Source organism: Urocampus carinirostris, chromosome 7 (genome assembly GCF_059441175.1).
Source record: "Urocampus carinirostris isolate Australia breed hairy pipefish chromosome 7, RoL_Ucar_1.0, whole genome shotgun sequence".
Classification (NCBI taxonomy): domain Eukaryota; kingdom Metazoa; phylum Chordata; class Actinopteri; order Syngnathiformes; family Syngnathidae; genus Urocampus; species Urocampus carinirostris.
Genome location: NC_142355.1, coordinates 18,450,248 through 18,470,479, shown reverse-complemented (window position 1 = coordinate 18,470,479; position 20,232 = coordinate 18,450,248). Strand labels below are relative to the sequence as shown.

At 38.4% G+C, this 20,232-nt stretch overlaps 1 protein-coding gene across 1 annotated transcript in view; it reads right to left on the bottom strand.

The window, feature by feature from the left end:
- tp53i11b (tumor protein p53 inducible protein 11b) overlaps positions 1 to 13,885 on the bottom strand; it is a 49,434-nt gene extending 35,549 nt beyond the window's left edge. Inside the window, exons 1-2 of the mRNA XM_088339956.1 lie at positions 13,720 to 13,885; positions 3,644 to 3,726 (exon numbers count right to left, since the gene is read on the bottom strand). The gene's annotated coding sequence lies outside the window, so the exon portion shown is untranslated. The remainder of the gene's footprint in view (positions 1 to 3,643; positions 3,727 to 13,719) is intronic.
- Between the last annotated feature and the right edge of the window lie 6,347 nt (positions 13,886 to 20,232).

Below are 20,232 nucleotides of genomic sequence, written 5' to 3'. Positions count from 1 at the left end.
TGCGTATGTATGTTTATATAGTTTGTTAATATTGTCTCATCTCATCTCATTAGCCGTACCGCTTATCCTCAGTAGGGTCGCGGGGGGCTGGAGCCCATCCCAGCAATCATCGGGCAGTGGGCAGGGGACACCCTGAACTGGTTACCAGCCAATCGCAGGGCACACAGGGACAAACAACTCATTCGCTCATTCACACCTAGGGACAATTTGGACCGGCCAATTCACCTGAAATGCATGTCTTTGGAATGTGGGAGGAAACCGGAGTGCCTGGAGGAAACCCACGCAAGCACGGGGAGAACATACAAACTCCGCACAGAAAGTCTGGAGCTGGATTTGAACCCACGACAGGTTCCCATGACATGAACTGTGCCGAACTGTGAGGATAAGCGGTACGGCTGATGTTAATATTGTATTTTAGTAAATTATTTTTTATTTTTTGGTCCTTTTATTGTTTTTGTTTTTCTGGATTGTGTGCATGTGTGAATGAGTGTGTTGTTTAGGTGGGAAGTGTAATACTAACAAATTGTTTTTCAGACCCTTATTTTTACTGTTTTTTTTCAATTTTCTGAAAAATGGGCTTCATGCTCCTGAACCTTTAGTGGTGGCGCTTGATAAAGAGCCATAAGCCGTAGAGATATCATTAGTAGCATTTACACGCAAGTGTTATCAAAATGTGACAGATTTTCGTGACATCCCACCAGACTACCAACAAAGATTGTTAGCATATATTTGCATACATTAGCATTTTATATGTCCTTCCAAAAGTTCACTGTTTTTTAAGTAAGTTGCTAGTAACCATTTATATGAAAACATTTTTTTGTACTGATCACTAATGGACTACTTCAGTGAAGCCAATTCTAGAAGGGCAGTGATTAATGATGTAAGAGGTTAGCAACTATATTAACCAAATGTACAAGGACAAAACATTCAACTGAAATACTGTAGATGCACTAATTCTAAATATTCACGAATTCAGAGCCAAGAGAAGTATTTATACCAGAGCAGACCTAAATCAAACAATAACCATATGTGACCCATTCTGCTGAAATGACTTGCAAGTAGCATCGTTCTATTTTTAGTTACAGGTCAATAACTGTGAATAAGAAAAAAAAAAAAACCCTGATGAAAATCATAAAGATAAAGAATTTTTTTTTTTTTTTACATTTGGCTCAGGAGGTAGAGCACTCGTCTTGGGATCAAGAGATCTCAGTTCGAATCCTGGCTTCTCCGTGTTACATGTCGAAGTGTCCTTGGGTAAGACACTGAACCCCTTTCATTATGCTTTTCATAAATATTCAAATTTGCTCTTTGCCTCACAGTGACCCATTTCGGTAGATGAGGTCACATATAAGGCTCACTGGATTATAAAGCGCACTCCAAAAAAGTCTTTTGTATTATTTTTTTCTCATAAAATGTATAAGGCACACCATACTATAAGGCACACGTTATTGAACTTACTGTAAGGGCAGGGTTGGACATAAAATAGATAAGTGCCCTACTGTATATATTACTAATCACAATTGCATAACATTGGATGCGACGGGAATCAAACTCAGATCACAGTATGGGGGGGGATTTTATAAGGTTTATTGTTCTATATTCTTTATCAATTATCCATTATCCGTTATCGGTCAAATCATAATGTGCTACAAAGCCAAGGGGCCGAGACACTTGCTCTCAGCCAAGAGGCCAAGTCAAGGTCCTAGCCACAGAGCCATGCGGCGATCAGTGCGGATGCACCGTTCCCGGAGGTACTGCCATTCCGGGCCGATGAGTGGAGTGGACAGAGCACGCTCTTATTCAATCTCCGGATTACAAAAATCAAACTTGCCGTGAGTTTCGTAACTGCGGCATGGCTTTGTTGAACATGCTGACACACCTAAAGTTTTGCGGTCGGCTCATAGGCTACGATACCGCCACTGCGCAAAGCAATGGACCCTTTTCATTGACCAATAACAGATACAGAAGACATGTAAAGGCATTACATCTTATCTCATCACCTTACAAATTTTAGTCATGGTGCCAAATTCTTCGTGTTATTATTGGGCCAGGCCGCGAGAACATTGTCAGACTATAAGCCGGTCTATAGAATGCCGACTCACAAATTCTTTACAAAGCGCACGAGATTCTGAACTGAAGAGAACAGCATCGTGGGAAGCAATATGGCAGTTCCAAACTGAATGAAAGGAACGGCATTGTGGGAAATAAATTGGTCGTCCTAAAAGATAGAAATACACAGGCCGCGCATATTTAAAACGTTTGTCAAAAACTGAAACAACATTTTCTCTACTCTTAAAATATTTGGGACCATGACTGAAAATAGTGAAATGAGCAAAGACCTAATGCCTTTTCAGGTGTCATCAGTATCCCTAGTGGACTAGTGTATAAAACTCGGCGCTCTGAGTCCCGGCAGCAACGGCCTGGGTTGTGGAACCCAGAAGGGAGAGGACCCACGCAGAAGGGAAAGGACCCACACAGAGGACTGGAAGAATGCTGCTTGGGAGGGTGGGATGGCAGAGCTATGCCCTTGCACAATAGTATTGCCTTTTACACGCTGGTTAACTACTGTTAAAAGAAAATAACTCTGAAATTGTTTAATTGATGTTGAAAATGTCAGGAAAAAATGTTAAAACGTCATATCGTCACGTCATATTGTCAGATATAAAAAAATTGTGAATATGCTTGATGGCTGTGTTTTGCTGCTGTTGGTGTCAGTGGATTTGTTCAGACCGAGGACAATCGACTTTGGCCTGGACGGATCTATTGACACTAACAAAGATGTTATATAATGAAATTGTGAATATGTTTGATTTTCGAGAAGGTTTGTTCAAACCTCACTTTGTGTTTGCTGTTAAAAACGTAATATTGGAATATAATATTGTGAATGTGCTTAATTGCTGTTGAGATTGTCATGATTGTTTTCTGTTTTTAGTGTCAATAAATTTGTTCAAACCAAACCCTCTGTGATTCCCGTTGCTTTCAAAGTTACGCAATTTTGAACCACCATCCACGTCCCTCTTACCACTGCTAAGCAATTTGACCCCCATTGCCCCCGTTGTTGTGCAATTGTGGTCAGCGATAATTATCAACTGATCACTAATTCCGGAATAATGGTAACACGTTTCCAACTCTGTCTGCATAAATTTTGAGCCAATTTGGAGTTTTTAGATGCAAATTATAGTCTGGAAAATACTGTATAGTTTTTTGTTTTCATGTTTCAACCAAAATTAGATTTTCAATGAATTTGCCATTTCCAACAATGACAGAGTTTGTCTAAAATACCAGGCTACTAAATTTCATTCATGTTCATTGATTAGATGTTTTTAAACACATCATATGAGCACATTATACAAATTCTACAATTATTACACTTCAGTCATGTCTAGTAAGTAAAATATCTCGACGCATGCCTCAAAATTTTAGACATGAAATACAAGAGCTTCTGATTTAAAGAGGATGACGACCTCGTCAAATGACCAAAGGGGAATGCGAAACCACTTACTGCCCCATGAGAGTGTTCTGCTAACGCACACACACATTCAACTTGGAAACGTGAACTGGCAAAACAAAGGCAGAGAGTACAGCAACACAAACTGACAACCGAATAATTTCCAGTGTCCTTGAAAGAACTGCATTGGCCTACCGGTTGTTGATAGGAGATCTGGAATAGCAATGTGAGGCAGTTATCCAGTTGAAACAAATTTCCGGTTGTTGCCAGCAGTTCCCCTGTTAATTGAGATAAGAACAAGCTTTGAAATATAATAAACTAGAATGCAGCACAGATATAAAAAGGTAATAAATGCAAAATGACAGTTCGATTTGACCAACATGACAATTAGTCTAGGGATTCTATAATAAATGGCGAGAGATTTGCTGATTTGCCTGAGGTGGGACAAGAATATCCAATCCAATATCTTTTACATAACTCAAAAATGGAATTGCTTTGGTGTCTTCCCCAAGCCAGAATGAATGTCGTTGGCAGCCTGCAGTTGCAATGAAAGGGCCAGCATCATAGAAACAAGCATATGGTCTGAGCCTTCCTAATTTTGTCCTCAGGAATAAACAGGCGCATCTGCTCAAGGGTCGTTATTAACCCTCCTGGCATACAGGTACATATTATGTACATCTTTATGTTTTTTGTATTTTCAATCAAAGAGGCCAGCCTTAAAAAGTAGACACTTGAGTGCTCAAATTTCCCGAGGGTTGTGAGAACATGTAGATGTTAAATATGGCATTGTGCTGTCATTAATATCTCTCATCTCATCTCATTAGCCGTACCACTTATCCTCGTTAGGGTCGCGGGGGGGCTGGAGCCCATCCCAGCCATCTCCGGGCAGTGGGCAGGGGACACCCTGAACTGGTTGCCAGCCAATCGCAGGGCACACAGGGACAGACAACTCATTCGCTCATTCACACCTAGGGACAATTTGGACCGGCCAATTCACCTGAAATGCATGTTTTTGGAACGTGGGAGGAAACCGGAGTGCCCGGAGGAAACCCACGCAAGCACGGGGAGAACATACAAACTCCGCACAGGAAGTCTGGAGCTGGATTTGAACCCACAACAGGTTCCCATGACATGAACTGGTTCCCATGACATGAACTGTGCCGCACAAGCGCTAACCACTGCGCCGGCGTGCTGCCCTGTCATTAATATGTTATTGCATTTACATACAATACACGAAGCGCGCTACATACATTAGACATATAGACACCCATTATAATTCATAATTTTTGACTTATCATATACCTGGTGTATTTCAATACATACTGTAAACTGGGATTTTGGTATTATTTTCTTTAGTGCCATGGAGTCAATAATATGCAAAGTAAAAGGTTGGGTTGAGTGGTGCCAATGTCCAAATATTATAATAATAATAGTAGTAATAAAAAAAAAAAAAGGATAATACTTTTTCCTGCAAACCACTGACTGCCCCCATGACGCTGGTACTGCACACCGTCGTGCATCACGCGCGTGTCAATTCTTTTACATTGCTTTGCAGAGCAATGCAAAAAAATTGTCATGCTCTCTACCTTGCTGCTGCAAAATCAAGTGTCGTAAACTTGAATTGCATGTGTGTCTTTTGGCAATGCCAAAGCGTTGTGGGCGTGTTCATCCTGCGCTGCTTCAAAAATAAACAACTGATTGATTCCAGTGGGAAATGTAAACAATAAAAATGTGTTCGACTCTCAACTATCATTGGTCAGCTGTTTGAATCCGGCAAAATTTATATAGGGGGCAAACTCAACCCAGCGACCATTACCCACCAATATTCACTTCGAAAGGATGGAAAGGAAATACTCAGCCGATGAAGCAATGCATTTGGTGATGAAGGGGAAATCTGAGCCGCAAGATTTTTTTTTACTTTTACACCTTGGACTATTCTGATGAGGATTTTGAACCCAATTGCTTGGCAGAAAGGGGACAAATGGAAGAGGTTTCTGACGATGATGAACCAGGTGATGATGTCAAGAAAATGAATGAAAAACGATGTGTATTAGAATGGCAACAACAACGATGATTTAAAACGTTGGCAACAAAATAGTCTATCGATTCGTTGTGTCGCACAATATGCATCACTCATCACGTCAGAAGCCAGTGACGTCACATGCAGTGAGCCGGCGAGCATAACAGAGCGAGGTGGAGTGCAAACTAAGGTGCTATTTTTTTAAAGGCATTGGTAAATTCAACTCATGAAACATGACGGATACGGATTAAAAACTTCGAGAAAAAAAGTATGGGGGGGGGGCACTCAAAACTTGATACTTGACACAAAACAAAAAAAAAGTGATATGGCACGAGAGTGCCACAATGGTGAAGCAGCAATCAAAACAAAAACACAGACGAGGACGAAGGGAGGTCTGTAGCAGGGTAAGCGACTACATAATTTTTCTTATCCGTTTGTTATTTGCGCTTTTAAGTGTGGGAACGTAACCTTCGTCTCTGGTAGCTGATGTTAGAGTTAGCTTTTTTAGCTGATTGATGACTTTCCCTGTGTGTGTGTGTGCAAGCTACTTTTTATTTCAGTTAAATCATCTTAAGCAGTCGTGGCTTACAGTTACTGTAATTTGTTTCAATAATAATACCTTGAGGCGTTCAGTAAAAGCGTCCATTTATAAAAATACCACCCAAAAATACAGATGACTTTTAAAGTTCTCAATGTACTGTATATTCCATTATTTGGTTCATTCACATCAGAGCATCTTTAGTTACTATCCTCCACTGCCACAGAAATGGATGTTGTGCCATTTTTAGAAGCAGACAAAAGTTTAATTCCAACTACAATTTCGGCACATTTTTTTCATTATTTATGTAAAAAAGTAAAAGAGTTAAGTGGGGTATTTGATGACAATACTGAGAAAAATATTTTGATCAGCTCTGCATTACATTGTAAAATGTTTGAAAAATGTTATTATTGGGGGAAAATTTGCAGAACTCCGGTGGCATTAAATAAAAGAATGTGTTATCAACATGTTCTTCCCCACATGTTTTAATCCCATCAGTTTTGTAAGTACAAGATGGATTAAACATTCAAAATTCAGTTCCTACTTAAATGTGAAATCAAGCATTTTACTTTTCCCCCATATACAGCTGGTAGTTATATTTACTAGCAGCTGAGACTGAGTAAGCAAAACATTAATACTTTTTATTGCCTGAAGGATGCTTTCCTTTGATCTGCTGCATAAACACCACCCACGACGTTTTTACTGCCCTTATTATTAGGGTATGTCTCAAACCACCAATAACCATAAATTCAGGATTAGTTCAGCATGTCGATTCATAACGAACTACATTATCAATTACATTACCGAGTTAAAGAGAAAATAAAATTAGGGTCAACATCTGCTTTGGCTACCCATTGAAACAACATTCAAAGGACCTGTGGGACTACTTAAAGCTGTATATTGGGCTGCTATATGCTTCATTGCCCTGTCACTAAAGAATGCTCAGACACATCAAACTGCACACACTCTTGTGCCAGGCTTTTGCTGAATCGAAATGAATTGCTTACCTCCTGGGATACCCACGTAAAAAACTTGTAGCAGGAATAACATGCTTGCAATGCTCATAAATCCAGGCTAATTAGATTGACCAGCAAATTTAAGCACTATACGAGTTGCACGAACTTGTAAAATAAACATTTATTTATCCTGTTGATCTCATCTTTGCCCCGCTTTTGGCAAGGAATGCTTGGATCATTTGAAAATACATGCAAATAGATCGTATCTTAAATGTGGAATGTATAATTAGAGGTGCCAATCCAGTCGGTGAGTGGCATGCGGGTGTGTTGTTTAAATAACTACCATTCATAAGATAGACAAAACCATTCAGATCCCTAAATTCAGTCTAAGCTGAGGCTAAAAGCACAGAGAAAAAAATTGTCTGGGGGAAAAAAATTCAAGGCAACATTAACCAATTTGCCTAAGTCACGAGTATAATTTGTAACAGACAACACAATATCACATATTTTACCGTCTGCAATAATTCTGATGATACGTCAAATGAAGAGGCAAGGCAAAACTGTACAATCTAGCATGTGAAGACATTTAAATTGCAAGTGATATTGGTTTACCAGTGACAAAAGAAAGCAACTCGCTAACAACTCTCAAAATTGTGTTTTCCATTTTTAGAGGCAACTTCTGTGTCAACATATGTCTTACTCATCACAGTTCAGAAGGACGATAAACTGTACCTGTCAAAGTAAGTGTCAAGTCACAGACTGCAATTAGGTCTTAAAATAGAAAAAGCACCAATTAAAAACAGAGAACTCAACACAATTATTTATTTAGACCTTTAAGACATCCAATATGGCATATAAAAAAGTAATAACATGTTCTAGTCGACAAAAAGTAATAAAGTAGTTAAGCAGTTTATAATTTTCTGATAGAAAGTGTGTTTTGAAGCAACATGATCATACGAACACAAAATTTTATGTCCCTTCCAGCAGTCAATTTCAAAGTTTTATATATATATATACATTTATATATATATATATATATATATATATATATATATTACAACCAAACATGCAACTTGTAAATTAATTTTTCAATTATTTCTAGTCCTGACCTAATGCTAGCGGAGTTTACGAATGTTAAAATGTAAATATGAAACACAGCATCCGTTTACTGTTCACGGAGCCCTAACCACCTGGGTTGTCTGGACACCGCTTCCTGATGTGTGTCTTGGGCAAGTACAGCTTGGTTGCCCCCATCCCTCTTTAGGCAGTTTTTGGGGGGAGGGGCTTGCTCCCCCACATGAAACAGATAGTACTGGTTTTTATGGTTACTAGTAAAAGGAAGAGCCTCCTGATCGGACTCAGATACAGCACCTTCATCATTTGGTCGCTGTTGTTTTTTGGTGTCACGTGTCATCCCGCTCTTCAGAGATGAGCCCATTACAGCATCGACAGGAAGCGGCGTTTGATAATACTTATACTGGATGCTATACTGCTAAAAAGAGCTCAAGCATAATTTGTGTCTGACAAATGTATTTGAAATTAAATACATGCAGTCCAAATAACAAATGTCAGTTTTTAAAACTTTAAAAACGACATACATCACGGTTAAATTGGTTTGAATTCAAACGGTTGAAAATTGATTAGTTCTTTTGTTACAGACTTTGCGGTCTGTACAAGAAAATGAACAGCGGATTTTACCAAGATGTAGTAGTCTGAAAATATTACAAAAGAACAACAGCAATTGATATACAATGAACTGTGGAAATTTATATCTTTTGACTTATTAGTCAAATTTGATGCTGCTAAATATGTATACAATACTTCTCATTGCACCACTGTTACAATGCACAATGTTTTCATTATATTATTAGCCGATTATTATAGCTTAGGCTAGTCTATGATAACTGTTGTAAATATTTATTCCTATTTATACTGCCAGTATTTTAACTTATTTTCTCTTTTAAGTCTTTACTACATGGTTGCCCGATTGTGAAGAGCAGAAGGACGCTTTACAGAAATAACAACAGCGACCAGATAATGAAGGCGCTGTATCTGAGTCAGATCAGGAGGCTTCTTCTGCTACTGGTAACCATGCACTATATGTTGTATGTGGAAAGCAAAACTCAACCCCAAAAACAGCCAGGAGAAGGATAGGCGTCGCCAAGTTGTACTTGCCGAAGACACAGCAGAAGAAATGGTACCCGGCAGTTAGGGGACCCCTGAACCTTGTCATGTCTAATCTTGTTGCATACAATGTTTCACCACATTGATTTTCATGACAATAAAGACAATTCAATGTAATATATATATATATTATATAATATATATAAATGTATATAACCAGATATGGTCTCTTTTAATTCTATGTCAGCACATTGCTGACGGATTCCCACGTGTTGGTGAGTGCTTCCATATTTTTGTTAACCGCTTTGTGAGTTTATGAATTAAGATGGGTTAAGTTTTTTTCATTCTGTCATCAAAAGTAGTAAAATACTCACTATGCTGGTCTTGTGATCTGTATACTAAACTAGGGAACTGGCTTCAGTAAGGAACAGTCTGAAGCAAAGCTTTTTCCAGCCTTGCTACTTAGTTTTGTTATATATGTTTTTGCTTTATTTCTTATCTACACACACTGCTTTTTACTTAAACAACTTTTTTTTTAAATGTAACAAAGCACAAACCTATGACAAAACATGTAACACAACATCCATGTCCACAAGAAAATAATTTCAAACTTTCTCCAGTCCATTTTAAAGAATGCAAGTAAAAAATGTCACGCAACATCCCGCATGTTATTGCAGCCTGTCTCACCCAAGCCACCATCTTGAGTTGATGATTTGTTATGTGTCATTTTCACCGCAGGCACCAACAAAGACCTACACGTAGAACGGGGCCAATAACACTGGGCAACAGTGCTCAGTCTAAAAACAAACGTCGAAAGCTGTGCACAAGACTAGAGGTAGGTAATAAGCATGCAGCAGCAATCCTTAACAGTTCTATTGAGGGCAAGTCTTGACACACCTGAACTGCATGCAGCCAGGCCTCCTGCTCATACCACAGAACCCATGATTGCTGCGCAAAATGTAACAGACCAAGCAATTGACCGGTCTTCCTACCCAGCGCCAGACATCACTTGGGCTAAATATTGTTATGTCTATTATTGGCTTATTTTAAACCTAAATCAATGCAATCCACTTGATACATCTACTTTTTTATTGAAAAGTGCCAAGATCTCATCTTTCCTTTCAGAAACAAAACAGTAGCAATCTGAAAAAAGCAGACAAGCACACATCAAACCCAAACTAAAGAATTTGGGATAGTAAAAGCAAACAGCAGGCCAAGACAAACAGTATGATTTTCTCCTTGGATGGACTATTGGACTTATTTCTTTATAATGGAGGATTACCCATCCATTGATGCTTTCAAAATGAACAGCACATCAACCTAATGTATAAGTTTAAGGTACACTATGTAATATTTAACCACTATGTGTCACTCTTTCGTATAGTGTGAAGGGGAAAAAAAAAAAAAAAAAAAAAAAAAAAAAAAAAAAAAAAGAGTCCTACAAAGCAGAAGGAAGAAGAACTAACTATGGACAGTCCATTGACCAAACAGTAGCATTTTCCTTTATTTACCAGGCCAGCCTTGTTAGCCTAGTCACTCATGACTTCCAATGTTCCCTCAAGTATTGAAGTAAGTCTATCATATTAGTTATAAAATTGGTCAGTACTCATATGTCTCTAGAGAAAGTGAGTGAGATACATTTAGACCACTCTGAAGCAAATTTTTAAAACGATTTGCCATCATGTTAAACAATTTGGTTTTCCGTGATCTCCAAATTCAAACACCAAGTTTACAACGTTGACAAATTTGTAAACAATCTTGCGTTTTAGTTGAAAGTGCAAAAACTGCATTCTGCATTTATTTTATAGTGTTTATATGTGGCTATTAAACATTTTGTTTTTCCCCTTGTCATGTCCTTAGGTTTGTTTGCTAAATCTCTGTACAATCACCTTATGGCCGAATCACTGTAGAAATGCCATCGATTGAAAACGAGACAAGCAGCTATGTTGGAGAAATAAACACTTATCTATTGTATTAATATTTGAGGTAATCAGAACAAACACTTTTGGGGGGTCAATATGCAAGTGTATCATTCAATTTACTTGACCAGAAATATGACATTGCAACATTTGTCAATCTCAACATAAACTATGAATGAATGATCAATAAATGTCGACAAGTAAAGCGAATTTGGAGGGCTTCTCTTTTTAGTGCAATTAAAACAAATTAAAAAGGTAAAAATGTGTAAAAGGACTTGTTTTTATAGTCAATGATATCACCATTTCATGCAACGAGATTAGACATGGCACTCCAGGGTAAAACATGTAATATAGAGACTTTGAAGAGAGAAGAGATACAAGACTAGAATAGGCCCCAACATATAATAATTAAAAAATAGTGTTTAGAAAGCTGGCCTAAGTTATAATAATGCAATGAAGGATCGGGCATTGTGACAATAGTGCAATGAAAATAAATACTAGTGCTAAAGGTCGCTGTAGATGGGACCCAATATTTTCGAGGCAAAACAAAAAAATTCTGTAAGAAGTACCGTAACAAGACAAATGGAGTCATCAAGTTTTTAGCCAAAAAGGTTTTATGAATGCACCACTGTTTGGAATGGCATGGTTATGTGACTCTCCACCAGTGATTAATATTGTGCACCAAAAGCTTGGGAAGGATGGTAGTGACTTCATCATTTCAGGCGCCCGTTCAGCTGATCCTGTGAACGACAAGGAGGATTTGTTCATGTAAACATTCAGCATTGACTGGATTTCCTATGTTATTTTGATCAGAATCAAAAAATAAACAGATTGTTCACAAAAGGTTATAGAATTAAGCTGCAGTCTTGTTGATGTTTTTTTCTAGCAGTGATGTACTTATTCAATGTACCTTCTTTTAATGCATACAGAGGGTATATCATATCTAAACTTAGGAACGCAGTCCATGTCAACAAAGGTATCCCACTCTCTCTTACACACAAAAACAATTCTAATACGAAGTTAAAAAAATATGACATTACATTGTCCAAAGTAATGTGTTTATGTAACAGCAATATTAAGATCAAACGCCAAGGGTAAAGCTATCAATTAGCTTGAATAGTTTAGCTTCGAGAATAATGACTACAAAAAAAGAAAAATAAACTCAGAATAAAGTTGTATAATCTTTTCTTCCCAAATACAAACAAACAATTTCTACCAACAGAGTAAAAATAAGACAAGAGTTGCTGTGAGTCCCATTTATCAGGAAGCACATAGCTAATAACAGTGCTAGCAGTAGCAGTCGGAAAACAATAATAAAAACAAAGGGTTGATTGATACAAAATGGCAAAACCTTTTCTCTAAAACACAAACACACAATACTCTTACCGGTGTGTTGAGCGAGAACCCAAAGATATGTCTTTGTGGTAGTATCTTCATGTTGCAGACAAATCGGGAGCTTCGCCAAGCACATAGTTAGTTTTTGTCGCGTTGGCTACCCGTAGCAGCAGGACGGCAGACAAATATGGTGGCGACTTCTGGACAGGGATTCCATTAAGTAAAAGAAATAACAAATTTCTTGACCTTTGATTTTTTTTTTTAAGCAGCACGGCGGCGCAGTGTTAGCGTGTGTGCGGCACAGTTCTGAGGTCATGAGCTGGAACCTTCCTGTGTGGAGTTTGCATGTTCTCCCCATGCTTGCCTGGGTTTCCTCCGGGCACTCCAGTTTCCTCCCACATTCCAAAAACATGGATGTCTGGATAATTGGCCGGTCCAAATTGTCTCTGGGTGTGAATGAGCGAGTGAGTTGTCTGTCTCTGTGTGCCCTGCAACTGGCAGGCAACCAGTTCAGGGTGGTCCCCTTCCCACTGCCCGGAGATAGCTGGGATGGGCTCCAGCACCACCGCGACCCTACTGAAGATGCAGATAATGGATGGATGATTTTTTTAAGAAAATTAACATTGCTATGATAGTTTAAGTCTCATCTCATCTCATTAGCCGCACCGCTCATCCTCAGTAGGGTCGTGGGGGTGCTGGAGCCCGACCCAGCAATCATCGGGCAGTTGGCAGGGGACACCCTGAACTGGTTGCCAGCCAGTCACAGGGCGATAGTTTAAGTATTTTACTTAGTATTCAAATAAATGTTTTTTTAATGAATGAAAGTACCACTAGGGGGCACTAAATATTACATACTGTCCCTTTAAAGTAAGACAAAAATCGTTTATTTACTAGGCTAGAGTTGATATATTGCTTTCTTGCTCAGCCATGACATAATGAAGATGTAAGTTCATTTATTTGTAAATCTGACTTTGCTTCACCAGACACAGGAATATTATATTTTCCCCACCTATGAAGTTACTGTCAATAATAAAAAAAAACAATTATTCAATAGCACAGAACTAAGAAAAATCACGGACTCAAAATTCGCCTTGGTAAAATATGACTTGGATACTGTTTTTCTACCATTGAACTGGAATTGCCACGCTTAACTTCGCTTTAGCAAATACTCCAAAACAAACTTTAACAGCAAATTATACGCGTCCTGGGGTGGAAACAAAAATAAAAAACAAATCATTCCTGTCACCTTCCACCTCGGAGTTGACTCCGGTATATCGACATTTTTTTAGCTAACGTTCACCAACGCGCGCGTTAAAACATTTCAGTGGAGTACACTCACATAAGAACATTTTGTAAAGGGGGAAAGAAAAGTAACTTACGCGTTTAGGAGTACGCCAGACTTTCGTCGAAGGAAATAAGAAGTCTTTAGTTTAGAGACTGAGCCCCGAAAAATGTGAGGAGGATCATCCTTGTGCTCCGAGCTTCCACTCGACACGATCTCCTCAATCACCAGAGCAAGACACAAGCCCCCCGCATACCGTAATCATCGGAGCTTTCTTCAAGGCGAACATTGAAAAACTACCGTAATGCACAAAAGAACACCGCCTCAGACCAACGTTGTGTGTACGGCAAATTATTTTGCAACCTCCCGTTGTCTTGCTAATTATTTTGCAAAAAGTTATGTTTAAACAATGAGTAAAAATGATTTTGATTACAATTTACATTACATTAAAGGAAATAAGTTTGCAGATTAACTCACTCATTGGCAGACGTTTATCTTAAATGCCAATTTTTGCCATTTTGACTCATTTTTGAAGGCCTTGCAAAATGTTTTTATTCTTTAGCTATATAGACATAGAACATATCAAAAGAAAGCTTGAACAATTCTCTTTCATTAGAAAAATTAGGACGTTTCCAGTTTTTACCATTCATTAGTAAACAAAAGTGAACATTCCTGTTTTTTGAAATACAAATTTCCAAGAAAACCTCTAAGAAAATGAGTGTTATGTGAAATAATGCATTTCAAGAAGAACTTTCACCTCTGTGATTTTTTGGGGGCGATACCTCCTATATCTAAACAATGCTTTCCATAATTACAAAGCCACTTTGCTTGCAAAGTAACATTTTATTGCAAAAACACTGAACCTATTGAAGGATTTTATACATTTGACTATAAAGGATTTTACACATTTGACTATAAAGGATTTTATACGATTGACTACAAATTACATTAAATGCAAAAGATATTCAATGACAGGGCAGTCTGTTCCAAATGCAGAATATTTTGTCTAGGGAATTTTGATAACAGTACTCTGCCAGAGGACAGTAGGCGTTGTTTTGAGAACAAGGTGCTGTGTTGTGAGAACGGTGGGCGCAAAACAATTCCTTGGCACGCCCATGGGAGGAGCCGAGACACCATCTTGCCGGGAGACATGGGCCAAGAAGAGAAAGCTCAAGGACTTCAGAAGAAAGCTTCCCAGAGACTCCAACATCACTAATTTGGCTGTTTTCGATGGAGTACACTTAGTTAAATTGTTAGGGAAAATAAATCTGCCCCCGTGTGGAAATGTCGGCTTTCCTGTTCACTTTTCCCTCAAGAAACGAGCGTGCATAAATTGATGGGTGAATGTAGGTTGTGTTTGGTTAATGGAGTCAGATAACTAATTCGAACAATTTGGTAAACCATACATTTTGTTATTTAATTCCAACACTATGCATAAACTATACATGAACTTTTCAGCGTCTGATATTTCTGGTGACTGGATCACATGATTTAAGTCACCATGGTCACCATGCGGACGTACACACAATGTCTTTCCTCTCTGCCCCAAGGATGGTGAACTGACTTCATTATCTTTTTAGAAAGAAAAAAGCTAGAAGCGCTCACTCTCCGTACATATCCATAAGTTCGCTAATCTGACCACACTGTTTCACTGCGCATACTGTATATACTTTAATATCTGGAAACAGGATGGAAAACTAGGAAGTAGGACTTCCACAATGTGTAGACAAAGATCTGATCAAAGCCACTCCGGCCATCTAATGGTGATTAATGATACTGAAATTATTCCCAGAGGCTTGATACTTACTAATCAGCGGTACCAACCCCTTTATACGAGTTTTCTAAAAGAGATAAAAACTAAAAAATATTTTTACGTTTTGGCATTCAGTAACAGAGCTTCTGAAAATGTATTAATGCGTTATGACGCTGATGAAATAATAGTATCATTTTTCGTATTTTGGAAAATAAAAACGTAGGAATAACATTTTAAGGGACAATGTGTATTACTTGACCACTAGATGTCACCGTATTGTGTAGTGCAGGGATCTCAAGAGTGGTGTCCGTCGGCACCAGGTAAGCCCCAAACAATATCTTAGTAGCCCCCTAAGAATACCTGATTTTTTTTTTTTCATATTTTTGCCAGCCCTTTACCAATTTTTTGATTTTTTTCAGGTGCCCGTAGCGGCAAGGTGGCCGAAAATTGTCAGTTTACTCAAGGTGAGGCTAATGTTATGTAAAATATATGAACATTTCCCGACCTAAAATTATATAATTGTTGATGTATTTTTACTTTAAATCATATTGTTTTTTGGGGGGGGGATTAAGGTTATTTCAAACTACTAGGAGGCGCTAAATAATACACAGTGTCCCTTTAAAATAAGAAAAAATATGTGCAGTCAGTTCTATATCAAAAAATGTGAATATTGCGCAAAATGTCTTTTTCATCTGTTATCATAAATATTTGGTCAATTTAGGTATTATTTATATTAGTTTTGGAGAAAAAAATCTATTTGAAAAATACACTAAATAATATTAACATATCATACACTGAAAAAAATTATGTCCGGTATGCAGATTATAAAAAATACAAAAATAATAATTCAAAATGAATTGTGATAAATTCTATTTATTCCAAAATATTAGTTTGCACATCAAAGGTATAAAATGTTGTACTTTAAAATGTAAAAACGGACAAATAATATTGTCCTTATAATGAGCAATATCATCTGCAACACCTGATACCGGTTTTCACAAAGGTATCATCATTTTAGTTTTTCCCTGAGACGCTAGAAAGGATAAGCGATACAGAGAATGGATGGAAGTTTATTTTTTTTTTCTCATTTAAAATTAATCGTGAATACTTTTTGTTCTGAACTGATAATTTTGCACATTATAATATATATATATATATATATATATATATATTCCTCCCACGTTCCAAAAACATGCATTTCAGGTGAATTGGCCGGTCCAAATTGTCCCTAGGTGTGAATGAGCGAGTGAGTTGTCTGTCCCCGTGTGCCATGCGATTGGTTGGCAACCAGTTCAGGGTGTCCCCTGCCCACTGCCTGGAGATGGCTGGGATGGGCTCCTACACCCCCCCCCCCCCCCCCCCGCGACCCTAATGAGGATAAGCGGTACGGCTAATGAGATGAGATATATATACATATATATATATATATATATATATATATATATATATATATATATATATATATACAGTATATATATATATATATGTAAATCCTTTATAGTCAGATTTATATAGGCACCTTTAAAGTAAAAACAGTCAAACAATACCTAAAATTCGCTATTGCTTTATCTGTAACAAGAAAAATAATACAATTATTGGCCATCTGTTATCAGAAAAGTATGGTAAATGTTGGTATTATCTTTTTTATTTTGCTAGAGAAAAATAATAAATAATAAATGTTAGAATACAGTCAATACCCACTGCAAAAATTTTGTTTGGCTTATTATAAAAAATACTTTAAAAAATATATACATTACGTATATAAAAAACATTAAACATATAAACATTTGAAAAACAAGAATTATGAGTTATTTAATTTTTAAGGACAAATAATAATGGTGTTGGGCAGCACAGTTCTGAGGTCATGAGATCGAACCTCCTGTGTGGGGTTTGCATATTCTCCCCGTGCTTGCGTGGGTTTGTTATGGGCACTCCGGTTTCCTCCTACATTCCAAAAACACGCATATTAGGTTAATTGATCGGTCCAAATTGTCCCTAGGTGTGAATAAGCAAGTGAATGGTCTGTCCCCGTGTGCGACTGGCTACTGGATACTCTTGACTTTTTTCAGAACAGATTAGAAAGAAAATAAATAATTCTCAAGGTAGTTTTAGGCGCATCTGGTATTAAAAACAATAAATTAACCATTCCCACCAATCTGTCCTTCTTGCGATTTGAAGAGCATTTTGTATTCTTTCTCTTGTCCTCTCTTCTGTTGGGATAAAAACAGCACATAGACTCGCCGAGGTGTTAATAAAACAGGTTTCTCGACACAAAGGTGGCGAATTAGTGTTACTTTCACAATCTGGCAAGAAACCGCAGTGGCCAACAAATGATTTCTTGGCATACGATAGACCAACACAATTATGAAAATACAAGAGGGAGAAAACAGATGAAAAGCAGAATTTCGGATCGGGAATAATGAAGAAATTTATTGCGCTAATGTGATTTTAAAATAATATTCCATCTACTGGGTACTCAAATTGGTCCCAACTGCCATTTCAATTGATCAATAGCCAGGGTTAGGAGGGTTACTTTAAAAATGTATTCTGATACAGTTGCTAGTTACCTTTTAAAAAATTTAATTAGTAACATAATCCGAATACCATATTATTGTCAGGAACCAGGAATGGAGACGGGAACCCAATTGCGTTAGTTTTATTTGAAAGGAGATGTAAGCTGCCACCCACGATCCAGTCATCGTTGATTGTGAGGAGCAGGTCGCCCGTGACGCGGAAGTGGCACTTCTCTTAGCGGGAGCTGAAGGTTCGCAGCGATCGGACGGATGGCAGTCCCGTGACAGGTAGGCAGAATCACCACGTCTTAGTGGGCAGGTCGATGGCCAGGGCAGGAGAGTAGCTCGTAAACGCGGGGCAGAAACAGGTCGGAACCGAAGGCAGGAATCAAAACAGAGAGTAGTCTTTGGTACTTGCTAATCTGGCGAAACACACAGGAAAACAGGAGTACGATCGGACGTCCTTGTCTGGATGCTGACCGCCTAAGAAGTGAACGTCAGCAAATCAGAAAGCGCGGTCCGGCGCGCCAAACGATTGTCACAGGTGTCTTCACTTCGGCAATCATGACAATTATTGCATTAATGTAACTTGATTACTTTCGATTACTTTTGGATTACACCAAAACCAAATATGCCAATAAAAGACTAAATAAACATAAAATAAATAAAATCACTAATAAATTGTTTAAGATAAATGGACATAAAAACATCGAAATAGAAATAGAGGAAACCAAGATCAGATAGTTGCTTTTAGTCCTACAAAATAGCATTCACATTTTAACCTTCGAGTATATTGTATTAAGCAAAAAAACTTTCTCTTTCAAATCGCAGACAAGAGATGCTCTGTTTTAGTTTGCTAAAAGATCATGTTAATACAGTGGTCCTATAGTGGATTTAGAACAACAATTAACTGCAGAAATTAAATTTACTGAATGTCCCTAAACGGATCCCACTCACGCAACTGCGCTGCCTAATACGCACACATGTGAGCATCCTCACGAAAACTGCAGGCCAGCGCCAATTCACAGCCCTTTTTTATGGTAGTGGTTCATAAATGGGGTACATGCTTTAAAGTCAGCATTAAAAAAAAAATTAAAGTAATATTTCACCGGCAGCAGAGCCTGTACCTGTCCGTCATGGTGAAGAGGAAGGTGAGCCGGAAGGCAATACTCTCGATTTACCGGTCGATCTATGTTCCTACCCTCACCTATGGTCACGAACTGTGGGTCATGACCGAAAGAACATGATCCCGGATACAGCTGGCTGAAATGAGTTTCCTCCGCAGGGTGGCTGGGTTCTCCCTTAGAGATAAGGTGAGTGACTCTGTGTGGAGCCATTGCTCCTATGCATTAAGAGGAGCCAGTTGAGGCATCTGATAAGGATGCCTCCTGTACGCCTCTCTTGGGAGGTGTTCCGGGCATGTCCCACCGAAGGGTGGCCCCGGGGACGACCCAGGACACGCTCTAGAGACTGCCCCTCTGGGCTGGCCTGGGAATGATCCGGGATCCCGTCGGACGAGCTGGATGAAGTGGTTGGGGATAAGGAGGTCTAGGTTTCCCTGCTGAGGCTGCTGCCCCTGACCCAGATAAGCGGAATATAATGCCTGGATTTCATTGGCAATTCATTGACCTAAAAAAATAAAGATTGTTTTAACAGAATGGGTAGAAGTTGTGGGAAGCCACCTTGTATCACCTTGAAATAATTTTTACATTTGTTTTAGGGGAATTGTGTATTATTTGTCGCCTTCTCATGTTGAAAAAAAAAACCCTTCATGTGAGGGTCCAGCTCGTCTACACTAGCTAGAGGGTGCTGTCGTGTTTTAATTTCTAATTGAGCACACCGGGTGCTCATTAACTCGCAACATACAGTCGCATGCAAAACGTGGGCACCCTTGATCATTTTCAAGATTTTCCTTTATAAATCATTGGTTGTTCGGATCAGCAATTTCAGTTAAATATATCAAATAGCAGACAAACACAGTGATCTCTGAGAAGTGAAATGAAATGAAGTTCATACGATTTACAGAAAGTGTGCAAGAATTACTTGAACAAAACTAGGCAGGTGCATACATTAGGGCACCCTTGTTTTATTGATCTGAATAACTTTAGCACTAATTATTGGAACACAAAATTTGCTTGGTAAGCTCATTGACCATTGACCTACATACACAGGTGAAGCCAATCATGAGAAAGGGTATTAAAAGGGACCAGTTGCAAGTTGTTCTCCTCTTTGCATCTTCTCTGAAGAATGGCAACATGGGTGCCTCAGAACAACTGTCAAACGAACTGAAAACAAAGATTGTTCAACATCATGGTTTAGGGAAAGGATACAAAAGCTTAGGGAT